The 21232-nt window shown below is 49.9% G+C and overlaps 1 protein-coding gene across 9 annotated transcripts in view; it reads left to right on the top strand.

Moving 5' to 3' along the window:
* The first annotated feature begins 9833 nt into the window (after positions 1-9833).
* KIAA0232 (KIAA0232 ortholog) overlaps positions 9834-21232 on the top strand; it is an 84444-nt gene continuing 73045 nt past the window's right edge. For 5 of the 9 annotated variants that reach the window (XR_007187803.2, XM_048211784.2, XM_048211782.2 and 2 more), the window contains exon 1: positions 12585-12721. The gene's annotated coding sequence lies outside the window, so the exon portion shown is untranslated. Of the gene's footprint in view, positions 10161-12584; positions 12722-13273; positions 13581-21232 lie in introns of those variants that run through there. The other 4 variants (XM_044379411.3, XM_026485828.4, XM_044379412.3 and 1 more) reach the window with 4 other exon arrangements.

Raw genomic sequence — 21232 nt, 5'->3', positions numbered from 1 at the left:
GGCATGGGTTTTCTTTCTTGCTCCTCTCCCCGTATTGCTGATCACAGTGTATCAGGGGAACGGGTGGTGAAGGGTGAATTGGCTCCATTCAGCTCCTGCGAAAGCCTTCTGCCTCCATTGGCTGCCAACCCCTCTGAGTAGAGAATCCTCTTCTGGGACCCCAGCATCCCCACATGGAGCCTACCAGCCCCAACCTCCAAAATCTCCACCTGTTAGAAGCTCTATCCTGGATGTCATGCTTTTGGGGACCTTCTTTCTGCCACAGCAAATGATGGCTAAGGGTGAGCAGAGTTCCTGCTCAAAGTGAGGGCTGGACCCAGATCCTCTCCATTCACCTCCAGAGGGATGCCGCCCAGCTGTGGCCGTCCAAAACTCCAGAGGGGCAGTGGAGAGGGTGCCTCTGGTCAGGAGAGACAGGGCAGGTGGCGTTCCTGCCACTGATTCTTCCAGTCTGAGCAGAAAGAGCCTTAGCAGGGGCATCTGGGAGCTCAGTCGGTGAAGAGTCTGCCTTAGGCTCAGGTCATAATCCCAGGGTCCTGGGATCAAGCCCTGCATCGGGCTCCCTACTCAGAGGGGAGTCTACTTCTCCCTCTCCCTCTGCCTGCTGCTCTCCCCCCCCAACTCCTGCTGTTTCTCAAATAAATAAATAAAATTAATAAAAAAGGAAAAAAGGGTCTTAGCAGGAAAGGAATTTTCTTTCTTTCTTTCTTTTTAAATGTATTTATTTATTCTGGGGGGCGGAGAGGCAGAGGGAGAGAGAAACCCAGGCGGACTCTGGGCTCAGTGCAGAGTCCGATGCAGGGTCACTCTCACGACCCTGATCTCAGGGTCCTGAGATCACGACGCGAGCTGATACCAAAAGTCAGAAGCTCAACGGACCACGCCACCCAGGCACCCAGGAAAGGAACTTTGCCCAAGGCACTGTGACTGCCAAGCAGCAGAGTCACCCAGTCCAACTTTTCCATGTTGGCTCTGAGAAGCAAAGCTACTCGCCTCTGTGCCACAAGCATACCTGATGTAACTTCTCACTTCTTTCTGGAGGATGCTAGCGTCCTCCAAGGATACTTAAGCATTGTCATCAGGCTATGACATAATTGTGGCACGTAAACATAAATATAACATCCATTTTAAGAAGTATCAATTATATTCATTTTCTCTCTAAACACTGTAGCATCATGAGCTGTCAGTAACAATTCTTAGGAATGACCCAAACAGAGCTGCAAATGTTTGGCATCCTTTGATCTTCATTTATTCGTTCAACAAATCCTTATTTGAGCACCTGCTGTGTGTGAGGCCCTGTTTTAGGGCTGGGGATACAACAGTGCACAACGCAGACAGAGCCCAGCCTGCCGTCCTGGGACTTACAGTTAACGCAGGGAGCGAGCCAAAGACAAACATGCAAGGAAGCGCGCGATGCTTAGTGCTAGGAAGAAAAACCCAAGTAACGCAGGGGTTGTGCTATTTACGACCATGGAAGATGACTAGGGACGTAATATAGTGGATTGCACAGTGGACCCAAAAGATATGTCCGGGGGCGCCTGGGTAGCTCAGTCAGTTAACCATCTGCCTTCAGCTGAGGTCATGAGCCCAGGGTCCTGGGATCAAATCCCACATCAGACTCTGCTCAGTGGGGAATCTGCTTCTCCCTCTCCTTCTGCCTGATGCTCCCCCTGCTTGTGCTCTCTCTCTCTCTTTCTCTGTGTCAAATAAATAAAATCTTGAAAAAAAAAAGATATGTCCACCAAGAACCTCCAAATGTGACTGTATTTGGAAAACGGTCTTTGCAGATGTAATTAAGTGATGGAACTTGAGATGAGTTCTTTCTGGATTTATCCAGGTGGACCCTAACTCTGATGAATAGTGTTTTTTCTCCCCCAAGATTTTATTTATGTATTTGTCAGAGAGAGAGAGCAGAAGCAGGGGGAGCAGCAGGCAGAGGGAAAAACAGACTCCTCACCAAGCAGGGGGCCTGATACAGGGACTTGATCCCAGGACCCTGGCATCATGACCTGAGCTGAAGGCAGACGCTTAACCCACTGAGCCACCCAGGCAACCCAAATAGCATCCTTATAAGAAGAGAAGACAGACACCCAGAGAAGGCCACGTGAATGCCCCAGTGACCATGAGGCAGAGAGATTGGAGTGATGCAGCCGTAAGCCAAGGAAAGTCTGGAACCAGCAGAAACTGGAAGAGACAACGGATTCTTCCTTAGAGGCTTCGGAGGGAATGTGGTTCTGTTGACACCTTGCTTTTGGACTTCCTGCCTCTGGAACTGTGAAAGGATAAATTTCTGTGGTTTTAAGCCCCCCAGTTTGTGGAACTTTGTTAGAGCAGTCCCAGGAAACGCATACTCATAACTTCTGACCCACCTTGAACCCAGTGAGGAAGTAACCACACAGGTATGAGGGGAAAGAGCACTGGAGGGGCAGGCAAATCAAGTGCAAAGGTCCTGAGGCTGACCGGGCAGACTTGGGGAACAGCAAAAGCCAATGTGGCTACTGCAGGAGGCCTGGAGGTCTGTGAGAGCAGGTCAGAAGGAGCCTGGTGGGTGGGCCTTGTGTGTGTGTTTACTGGAGTGTTTAGGGTAGGAGGGAGACATGATCCAATGTGGTCCAGAATCAGACCGCTCTAGCCGTTGAGATGAGAACAGACGAAGGAGGTGGGGGGTGGGGGGTGGAAGCTCACTTTTCATGCTCCCCAAAGTCACACTGGATTCCAAAAGCATTGTCAAGGTCACATGCTTTATGGAAGGTCTGGTGGGAAAACAGAAGGGGAAGTTACAGTGCACACGCCCAGCAAACCCTGCCCTCCTTCCTCTTTAAACAACTCTGCTCCTTTTTTTTTTTTAAATTTTAATTTGCATCCCAAATCCTTTTAATAACAAGCCAGGATCTGGGGTTAGTTTTGTAGCTGGAGCTGGCTGGGCCGCCTCCGGTGCGCTCAAAATTCCGGCCCTTGGATCTCACGTAGGATTTGGTGTGGCTGTGCAGGGTTCCTGGGACTTTGCCGAAATGCCTGTATACATTTCAGCCCTTGCATGGACCAGAGAGCAAGACGGTGCCACAGCCTTTGGGGGAGCCCAGGGCCAACTGGTCGAAGGCCAGAATCTTGCCCCCAGCTTTGAGGGTGCAGCTCCGGGACGGCTGCCCACTCGCAGAGCACAAGCCTCTTTTGGGACACGCACATCATCGGTTACCATCCCTACAACTATTGCTGTCTCTCCCCTCGGCCAGGAAAAGCTTCATCTTCCCCATCATCCGGGACAGGACCAGAGGCCACGGTTGGTGCGACTCACGAACACCCTCTTCAACACGACTTGGTTAAACATGGAGTTAGGTTGGCCAGAAACCTGTACAGCTTGACCAACAGGTAGATGTCCTGGCTCCTGCGCTCCTTGCACCTAAACCTTCCCTCCTACTGGCGGCCGATGTCGGCTCCCATGATGGTCCCTCCTGCTCAGCCAGGTCTGGAAAGATCTCTCAGCTCCTCTCTGAATGCATTACCCATAGAGGCCACGGGTTCTCTCTCCAGGCAAAGTCTGCAACAGCCAAACAAAGCCTTCTGCGAGCCCCAGGAAATGACACCAGCCTTCCTGATGATCGTAATCAACATTATCTCCTATGGTTCAGATTTTGTGCCAGGGAGCAAGCATGTTACATAGATTATCCATCTCCTTCCAAACCCACAACAGCCTAGGACGTGGATACTATTATCCTCATATGCACTTCAGAGATAAGGAAGTTAAGGCTCAGAGCAGGGGGAAGGAACTTTGCCCAAAGGCCATGCAACTGACCAGCGGAGGAGCTAGTCCTCTGAACTTGGAGTCACGGTAACCGTAAACTTGGGTTGGACTGAGGTGCTGAAGCATCAGAACGTACCCACGCGAGCATGACCTGGCAACGGCATCCATCTGCTGCCCTTTCCGTCGGGTCTTCACAGTGGCCTCGGGAGTGACCACGTGCAGCCAGGAGACTCCACAGTGACCTACCTGGTGTCTGGAATTTCCAGGCCCCTGGGGGGAATCCCAAAGTGACTGGGCCTCAGGCTCCAACTGTGACCACCACCCTCCCTGCCTCCTACCCAGCGTGTCACTTAATAACTGCCCTCTTTACCCACCCATCAATCCTGCCTCAGACTTGCAGGGTTGGAGGGCTCCTGGGATATCATTCTGTCCAGACCATGCCAGTACCTCCTACAGGATCTCGGCTAAGTGACCAGGCCATGTACAAATACTCCCCTTGCATGTTGCTCCTGAGAGGGTCCATCCCATCTCGGGGCACCTCTGGCTGCTGCAAGTGGGAAGAACACTAGAAGAGGAGAGATGACCTGGCTCACGTTGCCGGGCCCAGCGACCCTGGACAAGTCACTTCCTCTCTGACCCTCAGTGTCCTCACCTGTAAAATGGGAACTTGTGAGATGGTGGGTGAAATTGAAATGAAACAATACAGGTGAAAATTCTTCTTCTTCTTTTTTTTTATTTTTTAAAATTTTATTTATTTAGTTGAGAGAGGGAGCAGAGCCAGAGAGAGAGAGCACATGAGCTATGGGGAAGGGCAGGGGGAGAGGGAAAAGCAGGCTCCTCACTGAGCAGGGGGCCGGATGTGGCGCCCAACCCCGGGACCCTGGATCATGACCTAAGCCACAGGCAGATGCTCAACCGACTGAGCCACCCAGGCGCCCCTACAAGTGAAAGTTCGTAGCACAATAGCTGCACATAGTAGGTGCTCAGTAAGGGCATTCACTGCTAACGGTAAAATTCGTTCGACCTTCCTGGAAGGCAATTCCAGGTGTAGCAAGAGTCCTAAACGCCCATTCTCTGCAAGGCATATATGTTAATACCCTTTTACCGATGAGGAAACAGGCTCAGTGGCCACCCAAAGTCAGACAGCTTGAGCCAGAGTCTGGCTCTTGACCCGATATGAACTTGCAACATCACAAGAGCCTGAAGTCAAGGGCAGAGGGTCACCGAAGGGATTGTCCTCTTCCTCTCCACTTCAGAGATTCTGAGAGTGCACACAGCACCAAGAGCTTTGCAAGGAAGGATTCAGGAGCCCCAAGCAGGGGCACGACTTGCCCGGGGTCACCCAACAAGCAAGACTCAGAACCCCATCTCCTCCTCCTGCTTCATTGCCCCTCAGTCAGACATTAACTCCTGAGTGGTGGCCTTGCCTTGTGGACGTTTTCCAACCAAGATCTGACCTGGCACTCATGAGACTTGAGATTCCAAACACCCCCAGAGCCAAGAGCTAGTCTTCCTCAGCCTCGAACTGACCAGAGCACGAAGCACGTCCCGTGAGCTCAATCCGAACTTGCTGAGCAGTTAAGTGAAGCGCTCCGTAGCGTGTCTGCCACGCATCCACATTTCCCATCTGCACCGTGAAGCAATTCCAAAGTCCTTGCTCGATCTGCACTGTGCTCACACTTTCATACGCACACACACACACACACACACACACACGCACGTGCACCTCACTTCTCCAAAGTCATCTGACATCCTTCAGCCATGCCCAACTTGCTTTCAGTTTCTCGGGGTGCTATGACCTTTCCTGCCTCAAGACCTTTGTGTGTGCTCTTCCTCCGCTGGGCCTCCCCTGCCCTCCTGACCATGAAGAACCTAGTTCTTCCCATTCTTTAAGACTCAATCTGGACATCACTTCCTCAGCGAAGCCTTTCGCTGACCAGGCTAAAGTAGTTACAGCTAAGTCGATCCTCCAGTTTGCTGCTTCTTGCAAATCTTATCACGGTTAGTAATGATATATTTCAACATTTTATAGTCCTCTCCAGCCTTAGATTGGAGGTTCCATGCAGCCCTGCTGGCGTGATTTACTAGAGTGTGGCCCCGGGCCTGTCCCATTGCACTCAGAAGTGGTTTGTTGATTGGACAGATGGAAGGAGAGAAGGGTTGAAAGCTTGGGGTCCCGGTCGTAGCACCAGCTGAACCGTGGACCCGTGAGAATCACTTCAATCTCTGAGGCTGTGTTTCCCAATCATGAAAACAACAATAGCCCCTCCCTTCTCTGGATGGTCAAGTGTGGTAGCGTGTGTAATGTGCAAGGCCAAGAACATAGCAGGTGTTAGGGGTTAAACTGTGTCCCCCCCCCCCCGAAAAAATATGTTGACATCCTAAGCTCTAGCACCTCAGTGAACTTTTTTGGAAATAGGGTCTTTGCAGATGTAACTAGTTAAGATGAGGTCATCCTAGAGTAGGTGGGCCCCTAATCCAATATGACTAGCGTCCTTATAAGAAGAAGAGAGAAATGGGCAAGAGCTGCCCTGTGCTGTGTTCGCAGAGATTGGACTTTTGCATCTGTGAGCCGTGGAGCGCCAGGGATGGCTGCCAACAGCAGAGGCTGCAAGAGGCAAGGGAGAAGTCTCTAGAGGCTCCAGAGGGAGCACACCCTGCTGACACCTTGGTTTCAGACTTCCAGCTTCCATTGCCTGAGTCAACACATTTCCGGTGCGTAAGCCAGCTCCTTTGGGGTACTTTTTACAGAAGCCCCAGGAAAGGGATCCAGCAGCTACTCAACAGATATCTGGCCAGTGTGCCTGCCTTCCTTTCGCGCTCTTGGGTAGTTCTCTGTTTATGGCCGTGCCGTCTCCAGGAGTCAGTGCGATCCTCAAAAGCTCTGCGTCCGATTCACCCTGGTCCCCAGCATGCAGCACACAGCTCACCCGTGAGTGCTTGCGAAGTGTGGCTAGAACACATCAGCTCTGTGCACTCAGGGGTGGGAAGAAAAGACCGGATTCCTGCCGTCCTTACCTGGCTGGGATCCGCCCCATGCTGTGCCCGCGGAAGCAAGGTGCAAGATCTTGTCCAGACTAAGACGTGGGGGTAAACGGAGAGGATCTGGGTCCAGCCCAGGTTTCCCAGGGGTGGGACCTGCTTCTCTGCACAGCATTCCCTTCCATTATTTCCCAGGCCCTCCTGTTGGTCTGGCCGCTGGGGAGCCTCTTCTGATGGAGAAGAGGGGATGACAGCCTTCCAGGCTTCCAGATCACCTGCTCCAGGCCTCTAAGTATCACCTGGGTGGAACAGCCTCTAAGACAAAAGGCCTGGTTGCCGACAAGCTGCTGGTAGGCTATGTTCGCAGTTAATATCTTGATTAAAAATCGCCTTCAAGCCCTTTACCTACCAACTGCCCAGACCCAGAGTCTTCTTGGGCTTGGAGGAGTAAACAGTGCAGAGGAAGCCTCATGAATCGCTTCGTGTTACTAATGACAAGCCATCAGCGCTGAGGCTGGCAGGTTGGAAAGGAGGTGCGGTCAATGTCTAGTCTTCGGGTTCCCGCAGCTAGACCTTGGTCTCGCTTCCCACTCGGGCTCACTAGGTGGGAGGATTCCCTGAATGTCAGAATGGGCTTCATGTCCTGGGCGGCCGAGTCAAGAGATTAGTATTTGGGGGTGCCTGGGTGGCACAGCGGTTAAGTTTCTGCCTTCAGCTCAGGGTGTGATCCCGGTGTTATAGGATCAAGCCCCACATCAGGCTCCTCCGCTATGAGCCTGTTTCTTCCTCTCCCACTCCCCCTGCTTGTGTTCCCTCTCTCGCTGGCTGTCTCTATCTCTGTCGAATAAATAAATAAAATCTTAAAAAAAAAAGAGAGATTAGTGTTTGCTCCCTGAGGGTGCTCTGGTTGTTTCTGTTTTGGGGATATGGAAGCCAGCTCAGAGAGGGGAAGTAACTTGTTCAAGGCTGCACAGCTGCTGGACTCACACCCAGCCTCACTGCCAGTCCATTTCTGAAGCAGATTCGATAGGGCAGTGCATGAGGACTCTAGCTCAGCAGGGGGGTGGGGTGGGGGGGAGTTCCACAACATGGAAATGGGCGACGGGGGATGGCTTGTGTGGGGAAGGCCACAAGTCAGCGCTGGACACGCTGGGGTAGAGGCCTCACCCAGCAAGGTGAACAGGTGCAGGAGGCAGGTCTGGGGCCTCAGAGAAAGGTCAGGGTGCCGAGAGACATATAAGCATCCTTCTGTCTCCTTGTGAGTTCAGGCTGCAGGGTGGATGAAAGCACCAGGAGCATGCCGAGTGACAGGGGTGAAGCAGTGGGGTGACAAGGGGTGGAGCAAGAGGAAGTCAAAGAAGGGTTTAGGAGCAGGGCAGCAGCCAAGTGAAAAGGGTTGCATGTTTGCTGTGTGCTGTGGACTGGTCTGACCCCCTATGTGGATTTACTTATCCCCTCACTACAGCTCTCTGAGGTAGATACTGTTACATTATACCCATTTTACAGACAAGGAAACTGAGAGGCAAAATAGCTTCCCTATGTCAGCCAGCTCAGTGGTAGAGCCTGGGTTCAGCCCAGTGGTCCAGCCCGTGTGCTTCCCCAGCATGCCACCCCGCGTGTAGATTGGATGGTCTCTGGTGACCCCGTTGAATTTTCTGTGAACTGGGGTGGAGCGGCAGGAGTGAGGATAATGCCATCAGCCCTTGAAATAAGTCTGAAAAAAGGTAATGAGACTGGACATTTACATGGTATCTTTGAGTTTACAGAGGACATCATAACTTTGATTGTGTTTGGCCCTTAACGTAACTGACATTGAGCAGGATGGGGCCATTGTCCCTCCATCGTTTCATACATTAGGAAATGGAAGCCCTGTGAAGTTCAGTGAGCTCCTCAAGGTCATACTGTGAGGCTGTGTCAAAGGCTTGATCTCAACTCCTTATTATTTTATTTTATTTTTTTGAGGTTTTATTTATTTAAGTAATCTCTACACCCAATGTGGGGCTCAAACTCACAACCCCGCAATCAAAAGTCGCACAGTCCTCCGACTGAGCCAGCCAGGGGCCCCTTGACCTCTGCTCTTCAGATGCTGGAATGGCATTTACTGCTTCTGAAGGGAATGCAGGGTTGCTGAGAGGAGAGGTGTCAGGAGGAGCTGTAGGCTTGGGGAGACCAGGGGGATAAACCAAGAAGGAGGGGTTTATTGACTACATTGACTGGCAGCATTGGAGCTGAGATGACCAGTCAGACTCCTAAATGAGGGTGTTGGCCTATGGGGAGGCAATGGGGGAAGCTTCTTTAGGGCTCTTATCTGGGCATCATTCATTTAAAAGCCGACTCAGGAAGGACTTTAATGGAAATGTGTTGCATAGTAGCAAGAACAGGGCTACAATCAAATCCTGGTGCTTGCCACTTAGTAGCAGCATGGCCCGGGGCAAGCCACCTAACCTGCCACTTAAGGAGCAGCGTGGCCAGGGGCGAGCCACTAACCTGTCCAGAGTCCTCCACGTCTCTGACTGCAAATGGGAATCACCTCCCCCCTGCCAACCATGCTGGGGTTGGGACAATGTGAGCGGAGCACTTGGCAGGAAGCTGGGGTCAGGAAACAGGAGCTGGTAATGTGAGTGTTGGGTGGCAGCTGAGATTTGTACGTATTTTTTAATTTTTAAAATCACTTTTTAAAGAGCAGTTGTAGGTTCACCGCAAAACTGAGCAGAAAGTACAGAGACTTCCTGTAACCCTCCTGCCCCCCCCAGATAGCCTCCCCCCTTTGATCAAAGTTGGCTTCATTGAAATTTTGTTTCCAAAGTTCAGAGGAAAAAAAAAACCAAACAGGAGGATACTTTTGAAATCTTCCTGCCTAAATCCTTTGCTGTGCAGAAGGGGAAACTGAGCCCCGGAGAGGGAGATTTTATACATACCCAAGATCCCAGAGTGAAGGACGCCTGGCTCCTGCTTTCTGCCAGCGTGCCATGCGGCATCCTGGACTCACGAATGTGGTTACAAAACCACTGCCCCAGCTGGCATCAGCCCGAGTCCTTGCTGGCCTCCAGAACATCCAGGTCAGAGGGCGCTAGGAGTTGTCATACGCCCCCTCTCATGGCCTCAGCTGCATGCAGGGGTCAAAGAGCAGCAGCAGCTGGTCCTGGGGCTGGAGACCCGAAATGGAGGATTGCAGCATACGCTGACACCAAGATGCTTTCTCTTTAGAAAATCCTCAAGTGGGACCCCTCTGCTTCCACCCCAGTTGTGCCTAACACCAGCGTCCTCTGGCCTCCTTTCATTCCCTGCGGATTACAGCCCTCCAGAGCCCGGGAACTACTGTTATGCTGGGTTGAACTGCGCTGGTCACTACTCAAGAGCTTTAAAGAAGGTCTCGGGCAGGGCGGCACACTGGAGTGAAGGGTTCGTGTTTGAGACGCTGTTCCCAATTGCTCACGTGAGTAAGCAGAGTCGTTTTCTCTCCATGTAGACACTCGGACTACATTACAGATGGCCATTCAGTCATTTACCCACAAACTGGCAAGTCTTGTAATGGGTCAGTGACCACTACGGACAAAACAACAGCTCTCCTGGGATGCAAGTCTTGGGGTTGGGGGGAAGATGAGTTTAATGACCAAACGTACAACCAAGATAATTGCATATACTGATAAGAACGATGAATAAAAAAAACAAAACAGGGTGGTTGCCTCATGACGGGGAAGGCAGGCAATTCTAAATTGGGGATTAGGAAGGTGTCTCTGAACATAAGACATTATAGCTGAGCCCTGAGAAGGAGCCAGCTCTGCAAACATACGGGAACAAGAAGGAGCCAGCTCTGCAAACATACAGGAACAGCAGATTCAGCAAGTGCAAAGGCCCTGAGGTTGGAGTCAGCCAAACCTTCTGGACTTTCATCAAAACAATCTGAAGGACAGGGAGCAATTTTGTTAAGGAAACAAAGTAACCAAGATACTTTCATTCTCTAATCTTCCCCTACCATCTTTAAATCCTACTAATCCTAGCCAAATCCTGCTCAAATACTTCGTCCCCTAAGAAGCCTTCTGATTTCACTACTTTATGGTTTAGAAAATCTGGTCTGTGGCAAAATGAGAAAAATAAGGCCAGCAAACTCCATGTGTGTGTTTGTGTGCATGTGTGTGTGTGTAGCTATAACATTGCCAACTGTGTTTCCTTCTGAGACTATCTGAGATACATTGCTACTATTTTTATTTTTTGCTGTTCATAAATTCTTTCACAAAATGATGAGTGTAGATGGCAGCAATATCACCAATGTAACATGTAGATCGCTCTGCAAATCCCTCATATTTGGAGGGAGATTTCACCGATTTGTGAAATCCCAGGTTGGCGGCACCTGACAGCTCGACTCCCATTCGCCTTTACTTGCCTCTCTTTTGCTCCAGACCACCCTGGCTTTCCCATACCCTTTCATCCTCTCCCTCCCTTTTAAAGGGAGCTCCGAGAGGGCAGGGACACCTCCGCCCGGCATGGAGCCAAACCTAGCACAGGTGCTCAGAAGGTGTTGATTGAATGAACACACTGAGGCTTGTGATAAGGTACATTCAAACCAGATGAACCTCGGAAAACAAAATTGCCAGCAAGCTGGTGAGAAAGAGCTGCCCAAGGGAAGACCCCAGACTTCAGAGCAGAGCCTGGATATCAAATCCTGCCTCCTCCAAGAGGCAGTGTGTTTCCGGAGAGTCAGAAGCCCCCCCCCCCCCCCCCCCCCCCCCCGCTAGCAGCAAGGCTTAGGAATAATCACTTTCTCTGAGCCTCAGCTCCCTGACCTGTGAAATGGGGATGATAATATCCAGGATTCTTCTGAAGAGCAAAAGAAATGTTTGCAGAAAACCACTTTGTAGGTAGTATGTAAATGATGTTCTCCATGGTCCTCGTCCCTCCAGCACCCGGCACAGTGCCCAGTTGGCCCCTTCCCGGTCTGTACTTCCGCTTCTGCTTGAGCCCGTGAGCCGGTTGCGTTGCAAGTTCTGAACAGAAAAGCTCAGTGCCTGGCACCTAGTGGGTGCCCAATAGATACATCAACGGAGCAACGCCCCCAGGCAGCCCACTCCCCTCTGAACGGGTTTCCTCTTCGTAAGTAGGTAATCTCCCGGGCTTCATCCCCTCTGGTGCCTGTCATACTTAATTATTTGCTTTTTAAGGACAGGACTGGGAATCACATTTAAGGAAGGTGGGTGTGAAGAGAGACGTTGATTAAAAGGTTAGTGCACATTTTTGGTTCCCACTTCCGAATGTTCCAGAATTTATTTTTGCCTACTTAATAAAAAGAGCCATGTCACATTTCTTTAGCTTGTCTTCTGGGTTTCTTTAAAAAAAAAAAAAAAATTAAAGTCTTTATTTTAAACCGCCCACTCCAGCCATCCCAGGACGCGGTTAGGAGGGGGCGCAGACAGGTGGAGCTTGCACCCGGAAAGGCGGGGGCTGCACCGGGCGGCGGGTAGGGCGGCTCAGGGCGAGGCGCGCGGCCCCAGAGGCGTCTAGGGTCCGGGGAGGGCCAGCCGCGGAGCTCAGGGGCTCTCGCCCAGAGCCGCCCCGCGTGCCCCTCCGCAGGGGGGCGTCTCCCCTCCGACGGCCCGCACGGGGGGTGGGCTCCTACCCACAGCGCTCCACCTCTCGCCCGCAGCCAGCGCCCACGCCCGGCCGCAGGGCTCTGCCAGGCCCGGTGCCCTCGGCCCGCCCACGGGGCTGGCCGGCCGGAGGGGCGGGGCCGGGCGGGGCGGGCCGGCGCTGATGTAATCCGGCGACTGGGCGGAAGGATATGGAGCGCGCCCGGTTGGCGGGGCGCTGAGGCCAGTTGCCGGGTAACGGAGCGGAGCGGCCGCGGCGCGCCGCCTCCCGCCCTCCGCCGAGTGGCGCCGGAGCCGCCGCCGCTTTACGTAAGGCGCAGGCCAGGGCCGCCGGCGCTCGGCAGCCGCTCGGAGCCCTCGCCGCGAGAGGAGGCGCCCCCGCCGGCCGCCGCGCCGCCCGGCCGCTCGGCAGGTACCGCGGGCCGGGATCGGGGCGGGTGGGCGCGGGCCGCGCCGGCCGCTGCGGCAGAGGAGCCCGGGGCCGGCCTGAGGGAGGCCGGGCTGCCCCGGCGGGCCCGTGGGCTCCACGGGCACCCCGGCCGGGCCCGGGACGTGCGGCGGGCCGCGGGCCCGGAGACCCCCCGCCCCGGCCCCCGCGGCCGCGCACCGGGCGCCGGGCGCGCTGGGGCCGGACGATGAGTCCGCACAATGGGCCGGTGCCGCCTGCGCTGGGAGCGGCTCGCGGCAGGGAGGCGAGGCGGGGCGCGGACGCGGGGCCCGGGGCGCAGAGCCCGGGGGCGGGCGGGCTGGCGGCGGGGCTCCCCTGCGGCCGGCGGGTGGGCGCTCGCCGCGCTGCCCTCGGCCCGCGCGTGCCTCCGCCCCTCCCCTCCAGCATTGTCCTTTGGGGGCCCGGGCGGGGAGACCGCCGGCGGGGGAGGGGCCGCGCGGGGCGGGGCGGGCGCTGACTGACGGGCGCGCGGGCCTGTGGCGCGGGGCGGGCGGGGCGCGGGGTCCGGCGAAGGTTAGGGCCGCCCGCGGGAGCTGCGGGCCCCCGGAGTCGCCCGCTCCGTCGGGATGCGGGGCTCGCGCAGCCGCGGCGGCCTTGCGGAGCTCCCCGCGCCTCCGGGCTCGGGACTCGGGGTTGTCGCGTGAGAAATGCCGCCTGCCTCCCGAGGGTGTAGCGTGCCGCGGGCAGTGCGCAGGTGACAGGGCCTGCCGAGCTTCGGGAGCAGACCCCCAGTCGTGGCGGAACCCAGTTTTGATTTCTCTTTTCGCCTCCTTTCAGTTTGGGGCCTCTGTGGGCGAGGTGTAGAGACTTAACCTAGTAGAAGGTATGGGAGATTAAGCGGGGAGGGGACGTGCGGTTCCTTGGAATGATTTAATTGTGATTCTTGCTAGTAATTACCTGGGTTGGATACTTGGGTTCATTGTCCCAAGTTTCTAAGAATGGGTTTTACATCTTTGGGCCTTTGCTTGTTTAAAAAAAGAAAAGAAAAAACCGAAAAAAAAAAACCCGGTGGTAGAAGATGGGTGAGGGGGTGAAGGGGTGGGGGCAGGCAGTTTTGATAATAGGAGGTGATGTTGTGGGTAAAACTGTACAGTCAGAGCCCCAAGCTAGATTTCTCATGTGCAGTGTGAGACCCATGCCAGAACTCCTTGACCATTTCGTAGACTGCATTTAAAGCGGGGGAAATCTACCGGTCTACATCCTGAAGGTCAAATATTCTGTCATGGGTTGTTTTGGATTGATCCATTCTTAAATGGATCTCAGTATTTCTTTGTGACAAAAGCCATTTCCAAAACTGCCTTTGCATACCTTTAGGTAAGCTCTTTGCAATCATGACTTATTGTATATACTAAATTGAATTGCTGTACTTGCTAAACAGTGACTTTTTAATTATTTTGAAAGTAGTTTACTGCCTGTTTGGGCACATTTATCGGTTTTCATGTTTGCCAGTTTGGCTGCTGGGACATTGAATGGAGGGGAGAATACTACTCTTAAGTATTTAAATCCATAGGAAGTGGAATTAGAGGGGTTTTTGTTTTTTAAAGATAAGTACAGGTCTTTACCATGGCATAAACATAAAGCAAATATGTAATTATTTTAACAGTAATTAGCTTATTTGTTACACAAGTTGCCAACATTTCGGAAAATTACATAGATTTTTAGCATTTCTTTAGTGGTATTATATTTAGCATTGCTCTAGTGGTATACCTTTACAGTAGCACCCTTCAAAAGCAGTAGGACTGTTTTATATTTTGCATAGCATGCCTGCCTTTTCTCCCTGTTTTAGCAGCCTTTGACTTGGAGCAGTTAATGGTCTCTGAGTCAGTTTTCTGGTCTATAGAATGGAAGGAATGATACCTGTCCCACAGGGTGGTTGGGGTAATCAGGTGAGGGGAAATGAGAAATAATTCTGTCAACAGCCCTCTCCTTTTATTTTATTTATTTATTTTTAAAGATTTTATTTATTTGACAGGGGGCGGGGAGAGAGAGAGAGAGAGAACAAGCAGGGGGAATGGCAAGCAGAGGGAGAGGGAGAAGCAGCCTCCTGTGGAGCAAGGAGCCCAATGTGGGGCTTGATCCCAGGACTCTGATCTGGACTGAAGGCAGCCAACTAACCTGAGCCACCCAGACACCCCCAGCCCTCTCCTTTTAAAAATATTAGATTAGAGCTAGTTTGCGAAGTGGCAGAATCCTCTCTTGGCTGATGCTCTCTCTTTAGACTCCTCCCCACCCCTTCCTGGGCACACTTTGCCTGGCTGCCAGAGTCCTGTGTCCTAAACACAGATCACGTCTTGCCAGTCTCTGGCTCCGAAATCTAAGACTGCCTGTTGTTTGGAGCCTAGATTCCAGACCCATCAGCATCACATTCAAGGCCCCTCATTCTGGCCCGAGTCCTCTCTGAACTTTACCTGTCCTCTCTGTTACCTTTCCACACTGTCCCACTGAATGGGACTATGCTCGGTTCTCTAAATGGGCCCAGCTACTTCCTTCTTTGCTTATGTCCTTTTCTCTGATTGCAGTGCTCTCACGCCTGCCCTCTCCGGTTTTTAAAAGTCCACACCCGATTTTACGTCCTCTGGAGCCCTTTCGAAACTCTGTCAATGTGAATTATTCATTCCTGCAGTCATAACCCTCTATTTTGCTTTCATCATTGCCTATATCACCTTGCATTGTGTATGTGAAACTCTGGCTGTGGTGGCCATACCATTATTTTACCCCCAACACCTTGCTCAGGTGCTTAAACATTAGTGTTCAAATGTTTGCTAAATTAAAGTCAAAGTCTGTCATTCACCTTATGTGGTATATTATTATTATTAAGTATTTTAATAACAAACATAAGAGTACCAACCACAATATTCGAAATGCAGTTTTACTACATTAAAGATATTTAATACTTAGAATATTTCTTTTCCATTATATTTGATGTCTCACGTAATACCAGGTGGGATTTTTATACAAAGTAGAAACAACCACCTCTCTCATCTGTGTCTAAACTTCCAGGGTCCTTGAGCCTGCACTGACTGAGAAGTCCTCTCTTGGGTTGAGGAAACCAGAGCACAAGTTTTAAAATATTTTTTAAAAATATTTTATTTATTTATTTGAGAGAGAGCAGGAGTGGGGAGAGAGAAGCAGACTCCTGGCTTAGCAGGGAGCCTGACTTGGGGCTCGATCCTAGGACCTTGAGATCATGAGTTGAGCCAAAGGGAGACGCTTAACTGTCTGAACTACCCAGGCGCCCCCAAATATTTCTTACCTTTGAAAAAAAATTGCACTCCCAGCAAGTTAGAGCTTTTTTTTTTTTTTAAGAGTTTTTGTTTAAAGCTTTTTTTTTTTTTGGACATTTGTTAGACATATAAAAAGTAACTTGCTTTTTGGGAGGCTTATTTAAAGCACATAAAGTCTGGCTGTGCAGGACTTGGGTTGTTGGTGTCTTGGCTCATCTGTTACCCCGGTGTCACCCTGGGCAAGTCGGTTAAATCTCTCTTGGACCTCAGTGTCTTGATTCTGTGCAATGAGAACAATCTTCTCTGTGCTATTTTTGCTTTGCGGCGTCACCTAAAGTGGCTACACTTCGTGTGCGGCACGGCCTTGTTCAGATAGAAGCTAATAGGATGTTTTCGCTGCACAATTGTCCTCTTGGTTACCGGTCCCTAGGCTGGAGGTCCCTAGACTTGTGAGTCTTCCCTGGCCTGACCAGGTTTTTACCAGGTCTGCCCCCCACGTCTCTTTTCCATCAGCCCTTTTCTCAGCGGTTTCCCTAGCCAGCCCTTCCAGTCCTCTTGTAGATTGTTTCTATAGGTCTGCTGATGGCCTCCCTTTCTCTGGTCTCGCTGGTCCTTCTATGTTCCGTTACCAGAATTGCTCAGTGGGTAAAGCAAATCTCATCATCTCTGCCCCCAGTATGCACTGAGGAGGTTCTTGGCATTCCCTGCCCATGCCACCACACCTGAGGGATATGGCCTAGTTCTGTTGGTAGGCTTACTCCTACAAAGATTTTCACCTGGGAGACACTACCACCAGTTGGGACTTAGTGATAAAGATACCACTCTAAGGCCAATGCCACCTGGCCTCGTAGAACTCTTAGCCGCATCTCTACTGGGCCTCTCTCGCCACCTCGTATTTCAGCACTAGGCCTCTGGCCCCTTTTGTGCTTGTTTGTCCAGTTCCTTTACTCTGGAATGTGTTTTATGCCTTTCTCTTCCTATCAAAATCCTTAATACTGGGAGCTTGGCTTAAATGCTTCTGCTTCTATGAAAGAAACTTCTCCCCTGATTTTCAGAATTAACTTTTCATCATTCTTCTCCCACACAGTGCTTGACTGATGCCTCCACTCAGTTATTTTTCCTTATGACTTTTTAGTGTAGTTTTTATGTGGGGGCCTTTCCTGGATTATAAACTTCCCGAGGGAAGAGCAGAAACCTTATCCATTGCTGATGACTTCTAGTGTGCAGTGTGGTCTTTTATGTGGTACTTACTCATTAAATGGTTGACTGAATTAAGTCAGTCGCCCTGCAGTCTCTTGATTTTAGCGGAGGGGGAGTAGGTTTGGAATGGTTCTCTGTGAGAGCTTCATGCATACATGTGACACAGAACAGGACCCAGCACATAATAAGTGTTCAGTAAGCAGCAGCTGTTAGCCATTATTTTAAGCCGGTGTAGAAAACACCAGTGGTTGGGTAAGTTGATTGTATATGCTGGTTTACTGTAGCAGTGTTGACGGATTATTTCTGGGGTGTCCTTCTAAGTGTGTGTGTAAAGAAAAATCCTCTGGGTTTTCCACCTGCAACCCTGTTCTTTCATTAGTTTGATAATAAGCAGAAAAGTGAGTACTTGGTTGGAGAGGGCTCTTGCACAAGCAGATTAGTGACAGTGGTCCTAAATTATTCTGAAGACACACAGACCTATCTGTAGGTGAGCCAGGTTTTTTGCACATGGCTTAAGAAAGTCAGTGGAAAATGGGAATTGTCAAATTTCACACTGTATGTTATTTTTCAGTAAAGCAGATGTTTTCATTTTAATCTTCTGTGTCTTGTAATTATTAAATGATAGACTCTATTTAGAATTTGGAGTGACTGTTGAAATTCTGATTTTGGTATTATCGCCAAAGCATTCTGGGTCACTAGGCTTTTCCATAGCTCTGTGTCTCTTCCTCTGTCTGGTCATCACTGTTAACGCCTGGCTGGAAAGGGAGAAACTAGGTGAGGAAAACCGGCTATGATTTTGAAACTTTTTTTTTTCTTAAAGATTTTTAAATTTATTTTTGAGAGAGGGAGAGAGAGAACAAGCCTGGGGAAGGGGCAGAGAGGAAGAAGCAGACTCACCGCTGGGCTGGGAGCCTGATGTGGGGCTCCAACCCAGGACCCTGGGATCATGACCTGAGCTGAAGACAAATGCTTAATCGATGTCCTGGAAATCTATATATTCCTGATAAATCTCTCTTAAAACCTGCCGCAAAGAACTGTGGATCATAGGGCTATCCCAGGGGATGGACTGGTATCTGTCTTAGAAATAATGGCGATAGGACAGTTATTTTAATATTACAATATGCTTGAGAATGTGCTACTTTTGTTTCTAGCTAGAGTGGTAAAGAAATGGGAGTTCTGTGAATACAGACACTGTGTGCGCGTGTGTGTGTGTGCGCGCGTGCATTTGCTCCTCTCGTGACTGGAAGCGAGCCGGGCTCTGTCTGCAGTCTTCATGGTGCCCGGCTCAGGGGAGTGGTTGCTCAGTACGTAGTGAAATGAGTCCATCACCTGTGGAGATAAATAAGTGTAAGGAAATGTGCCTTGGTGCGTTTTCAAATTTATTTTTCAAATTTATTTTTTGGTGATGTGGTTGTTACCTTAGTTAATTCGGGGAGGTGAAAAATGAGGAGGGACTTATTTTCCTTTTCAGCCAGGAGTTAGTTTCTAGCTCAATTACATTTTCCAGAGTACCTTTGGAACCTTAATAGCCAGCACATAACTATTTCAAAATTGTTTGCCCAGTTTGGGGATTTATTCAAGCCCTTAATTTACTTTTATTTATTTATTTATTTATTTATTCAGTTACTAGCTTTTTCTTAGGTGTCTGATTAACATTTTGCTTCTTAGCGTCTTCTGTGAAGATTTTAACAGAGAGAAAGCAAAATGGAAGAGACGCTTTTTAAATTCTTTTTTTGGTGGTGGTGATTTGCCGCTGCTTCCTTTGGTTACCAGCAGAAATAATTGAGTACTGATTGCATTGTTTTTTCTTTTTTTGCTATTACCAGCAAAGGGGTTTCTTGCTTTTATAAATTTAAAAGCTTTATTTAAAACTGTTTGTTAGGGGCACCTGGGTAGCGCAGTCATTAAGCGTCTGCCTTCGGCTCAGGGCATGATCCCAGAGTCCTGGGATCGAGCCCCACATCAGGCTCTTCTGCCGGAAGCCTGCTTCTCCCTCTCCCACTCCCCCTGCTTGTGTTCCCTCTCTCGCTGGCTGTCTCTCTCTGTCAAATGAATAAATAAAATCTTTAAAAAAATAAAACTGTTAAAGTAGGGGCGCCTGGCGGGCTCAGAAGAGCAGGCGGCTCTGATCACGTGGATGTGAGTTCAAGCCCCATGCTGGGGTAGAGATTACTTCAGTAAATAAATATTTTTTAAAAAATTAAAAAACTGTTAACATATATTTTGTATGATTCATCAAAACATTGTTCTAAATCATAATAACTGTTTTAAAACCTGTTTATTTTTTTAAAATTACATGTTAAATCTAAGAATTCAGATTATAAGATGAAAAGTAAGTCTCCTCTTGCTCCCCTTCCTGTACGGAAAAAAACACTGATAAATTTCTTGGATGTCCTAGGCAAAAAATATGCCAGTGCTTCTGAAAAATGGAGTCACTGTCAAGAGTGTTCTATGTTTAAGCAAACCCTGACCTTGCATCTTGGAGTGCTTTCCATATCAGCATGTACAGATCTTTATGTACAGATCGACTTCACTGTGGTTTTTTACGTGCCTAGTATTCCATCGTATGAATGTGCCAGAATTTATTGAGCTAGTTGATGGGACAGGCTTCCGTGTTTCTGTGAACACTTTTTTTTTTTTCTAAAGATTTTATCTATTTATTTGTCAGAGAGAGAGAGCACATGTGCACGCACAAGCGTGTGGGGGGGGGGAGGGCAGAGGGAGAAGCAGGCTCCCCGCTGAGCGGAAAGCCTGATGTGGGACTTGATCCCAGGATGCTGGGATCATGACCTGAGCTGAAGGCAGATGCTTAACCAACTGAGCCACCCAGGTGTCCCTGTACATCTTTTTTTTTAAGGAGATTTTTTTTTTTTTAAGACTTTATTTGTCAGAGAGCACAAGCAGGGGGAGCTGCCTTGATACTCTTAATAATTTTGATCAAGGGGCCTACATTTTCACTTTGCACTGGACCCTACCAGTTATGTCAGTCCTGTAAAGGCTTTTTTTTTTTTTTTTTTTTTAAATGGAGGGTGTGTGTGGAGGGGGAGCAGAGGGAGAGGGAGAGAGAATCGTAAGCAGACTCCATACCCAGTGTGGAGCCTGATGTGGGGCTTGATCTCACAACCCTGAGATCATGACCTGAGCTGAAATCAAGAGTCAAATGCTTGACCGACTGAGCCACTCCAGCGCCCCTGTCCCCTAAACACTTTATAAAAGAAGCATCCCTCATCCTCATGCCTCCTAATCCTGCTCCCTGTGAGTGACCACCACTAACAATTTAGTTTTTCAACTTGGAGACTTCTGGAACGCTTATATAAGTGCACATACATCATTCTTGAGTCTTCTTAGAAACTACTAATTAAGTCTATGCAAAGTCCGTGTGTATTTTCTTGAGAAACCGCTAATGATCTAGAACACTACAAACTTAAAAACCTTTAAAGGAGCTGTAAAAACAGCAGGAGGAGGTGGGTACTGAACTGCAGTTTTAGATTTTGTATTGGTGTGTTTTTTTAAAGCGTGCTTTCCTTGAAACTTTAGGGAAACAGTTTAAGTTTCAGACTGTTAAGATACCTATCTCTGGGATTTCATTTTCTCAAACCTAGTAAAATGAATCCTAAGCCCACCACAGGCAAGTCAGGAATGAAAAATAAAGTTTAACCATCAGTTAGGCTCAATTGAACAGGGGATCACTGGTGGGTATATAGGATTATTGGGGGCTTTATTTAGTTAAAAGTGGTCAGAATTCTTGGTGGAAGGGCAGGAGTCTTAGAAATGGCTACGGAGAGTGGGTGAGGAGGAGAAGGGGTAAGGAGGAGAGGGGGCCCACACTTGTTCTGCAGCTCCTAGCCAGTAGGCCTGGCATCAGGGACCTCAGTTAATTCCTGTATCCTCCTGACAACCCTGGAGACACGTGCCGTTATCTCCATTTTATAAAGGGTCCAGCTGTGGTTTAGAGGCCTCAAGAAGCTTCCCTGAGGTTACAAATAATAATAATCGATCTTTTTACTCGATTATGTTTGGAGTGATGATATTTCGGATCTATTGAGTTAAA

This window comes from Ursus arctos, unplaced genomic scaffold, assembly GCF_023065955.2.
Source record: "Ursus arctos isolate Adak ecotype North America unplaced genomic scaffold, UrsArc2.0 scaffold_9, whole genome shotgun sequence".
NCBI classification, from domain to species: Eukaryota; Metazoa; Chordata; class Mammalia; order Carnivora; family Ursidae; genus Ursus; species Ursus arctos.
Note: the sequence above shows the minus strand (reverse complement) of the source record. Positions and strands in the feature narration are given on the sequence as shown.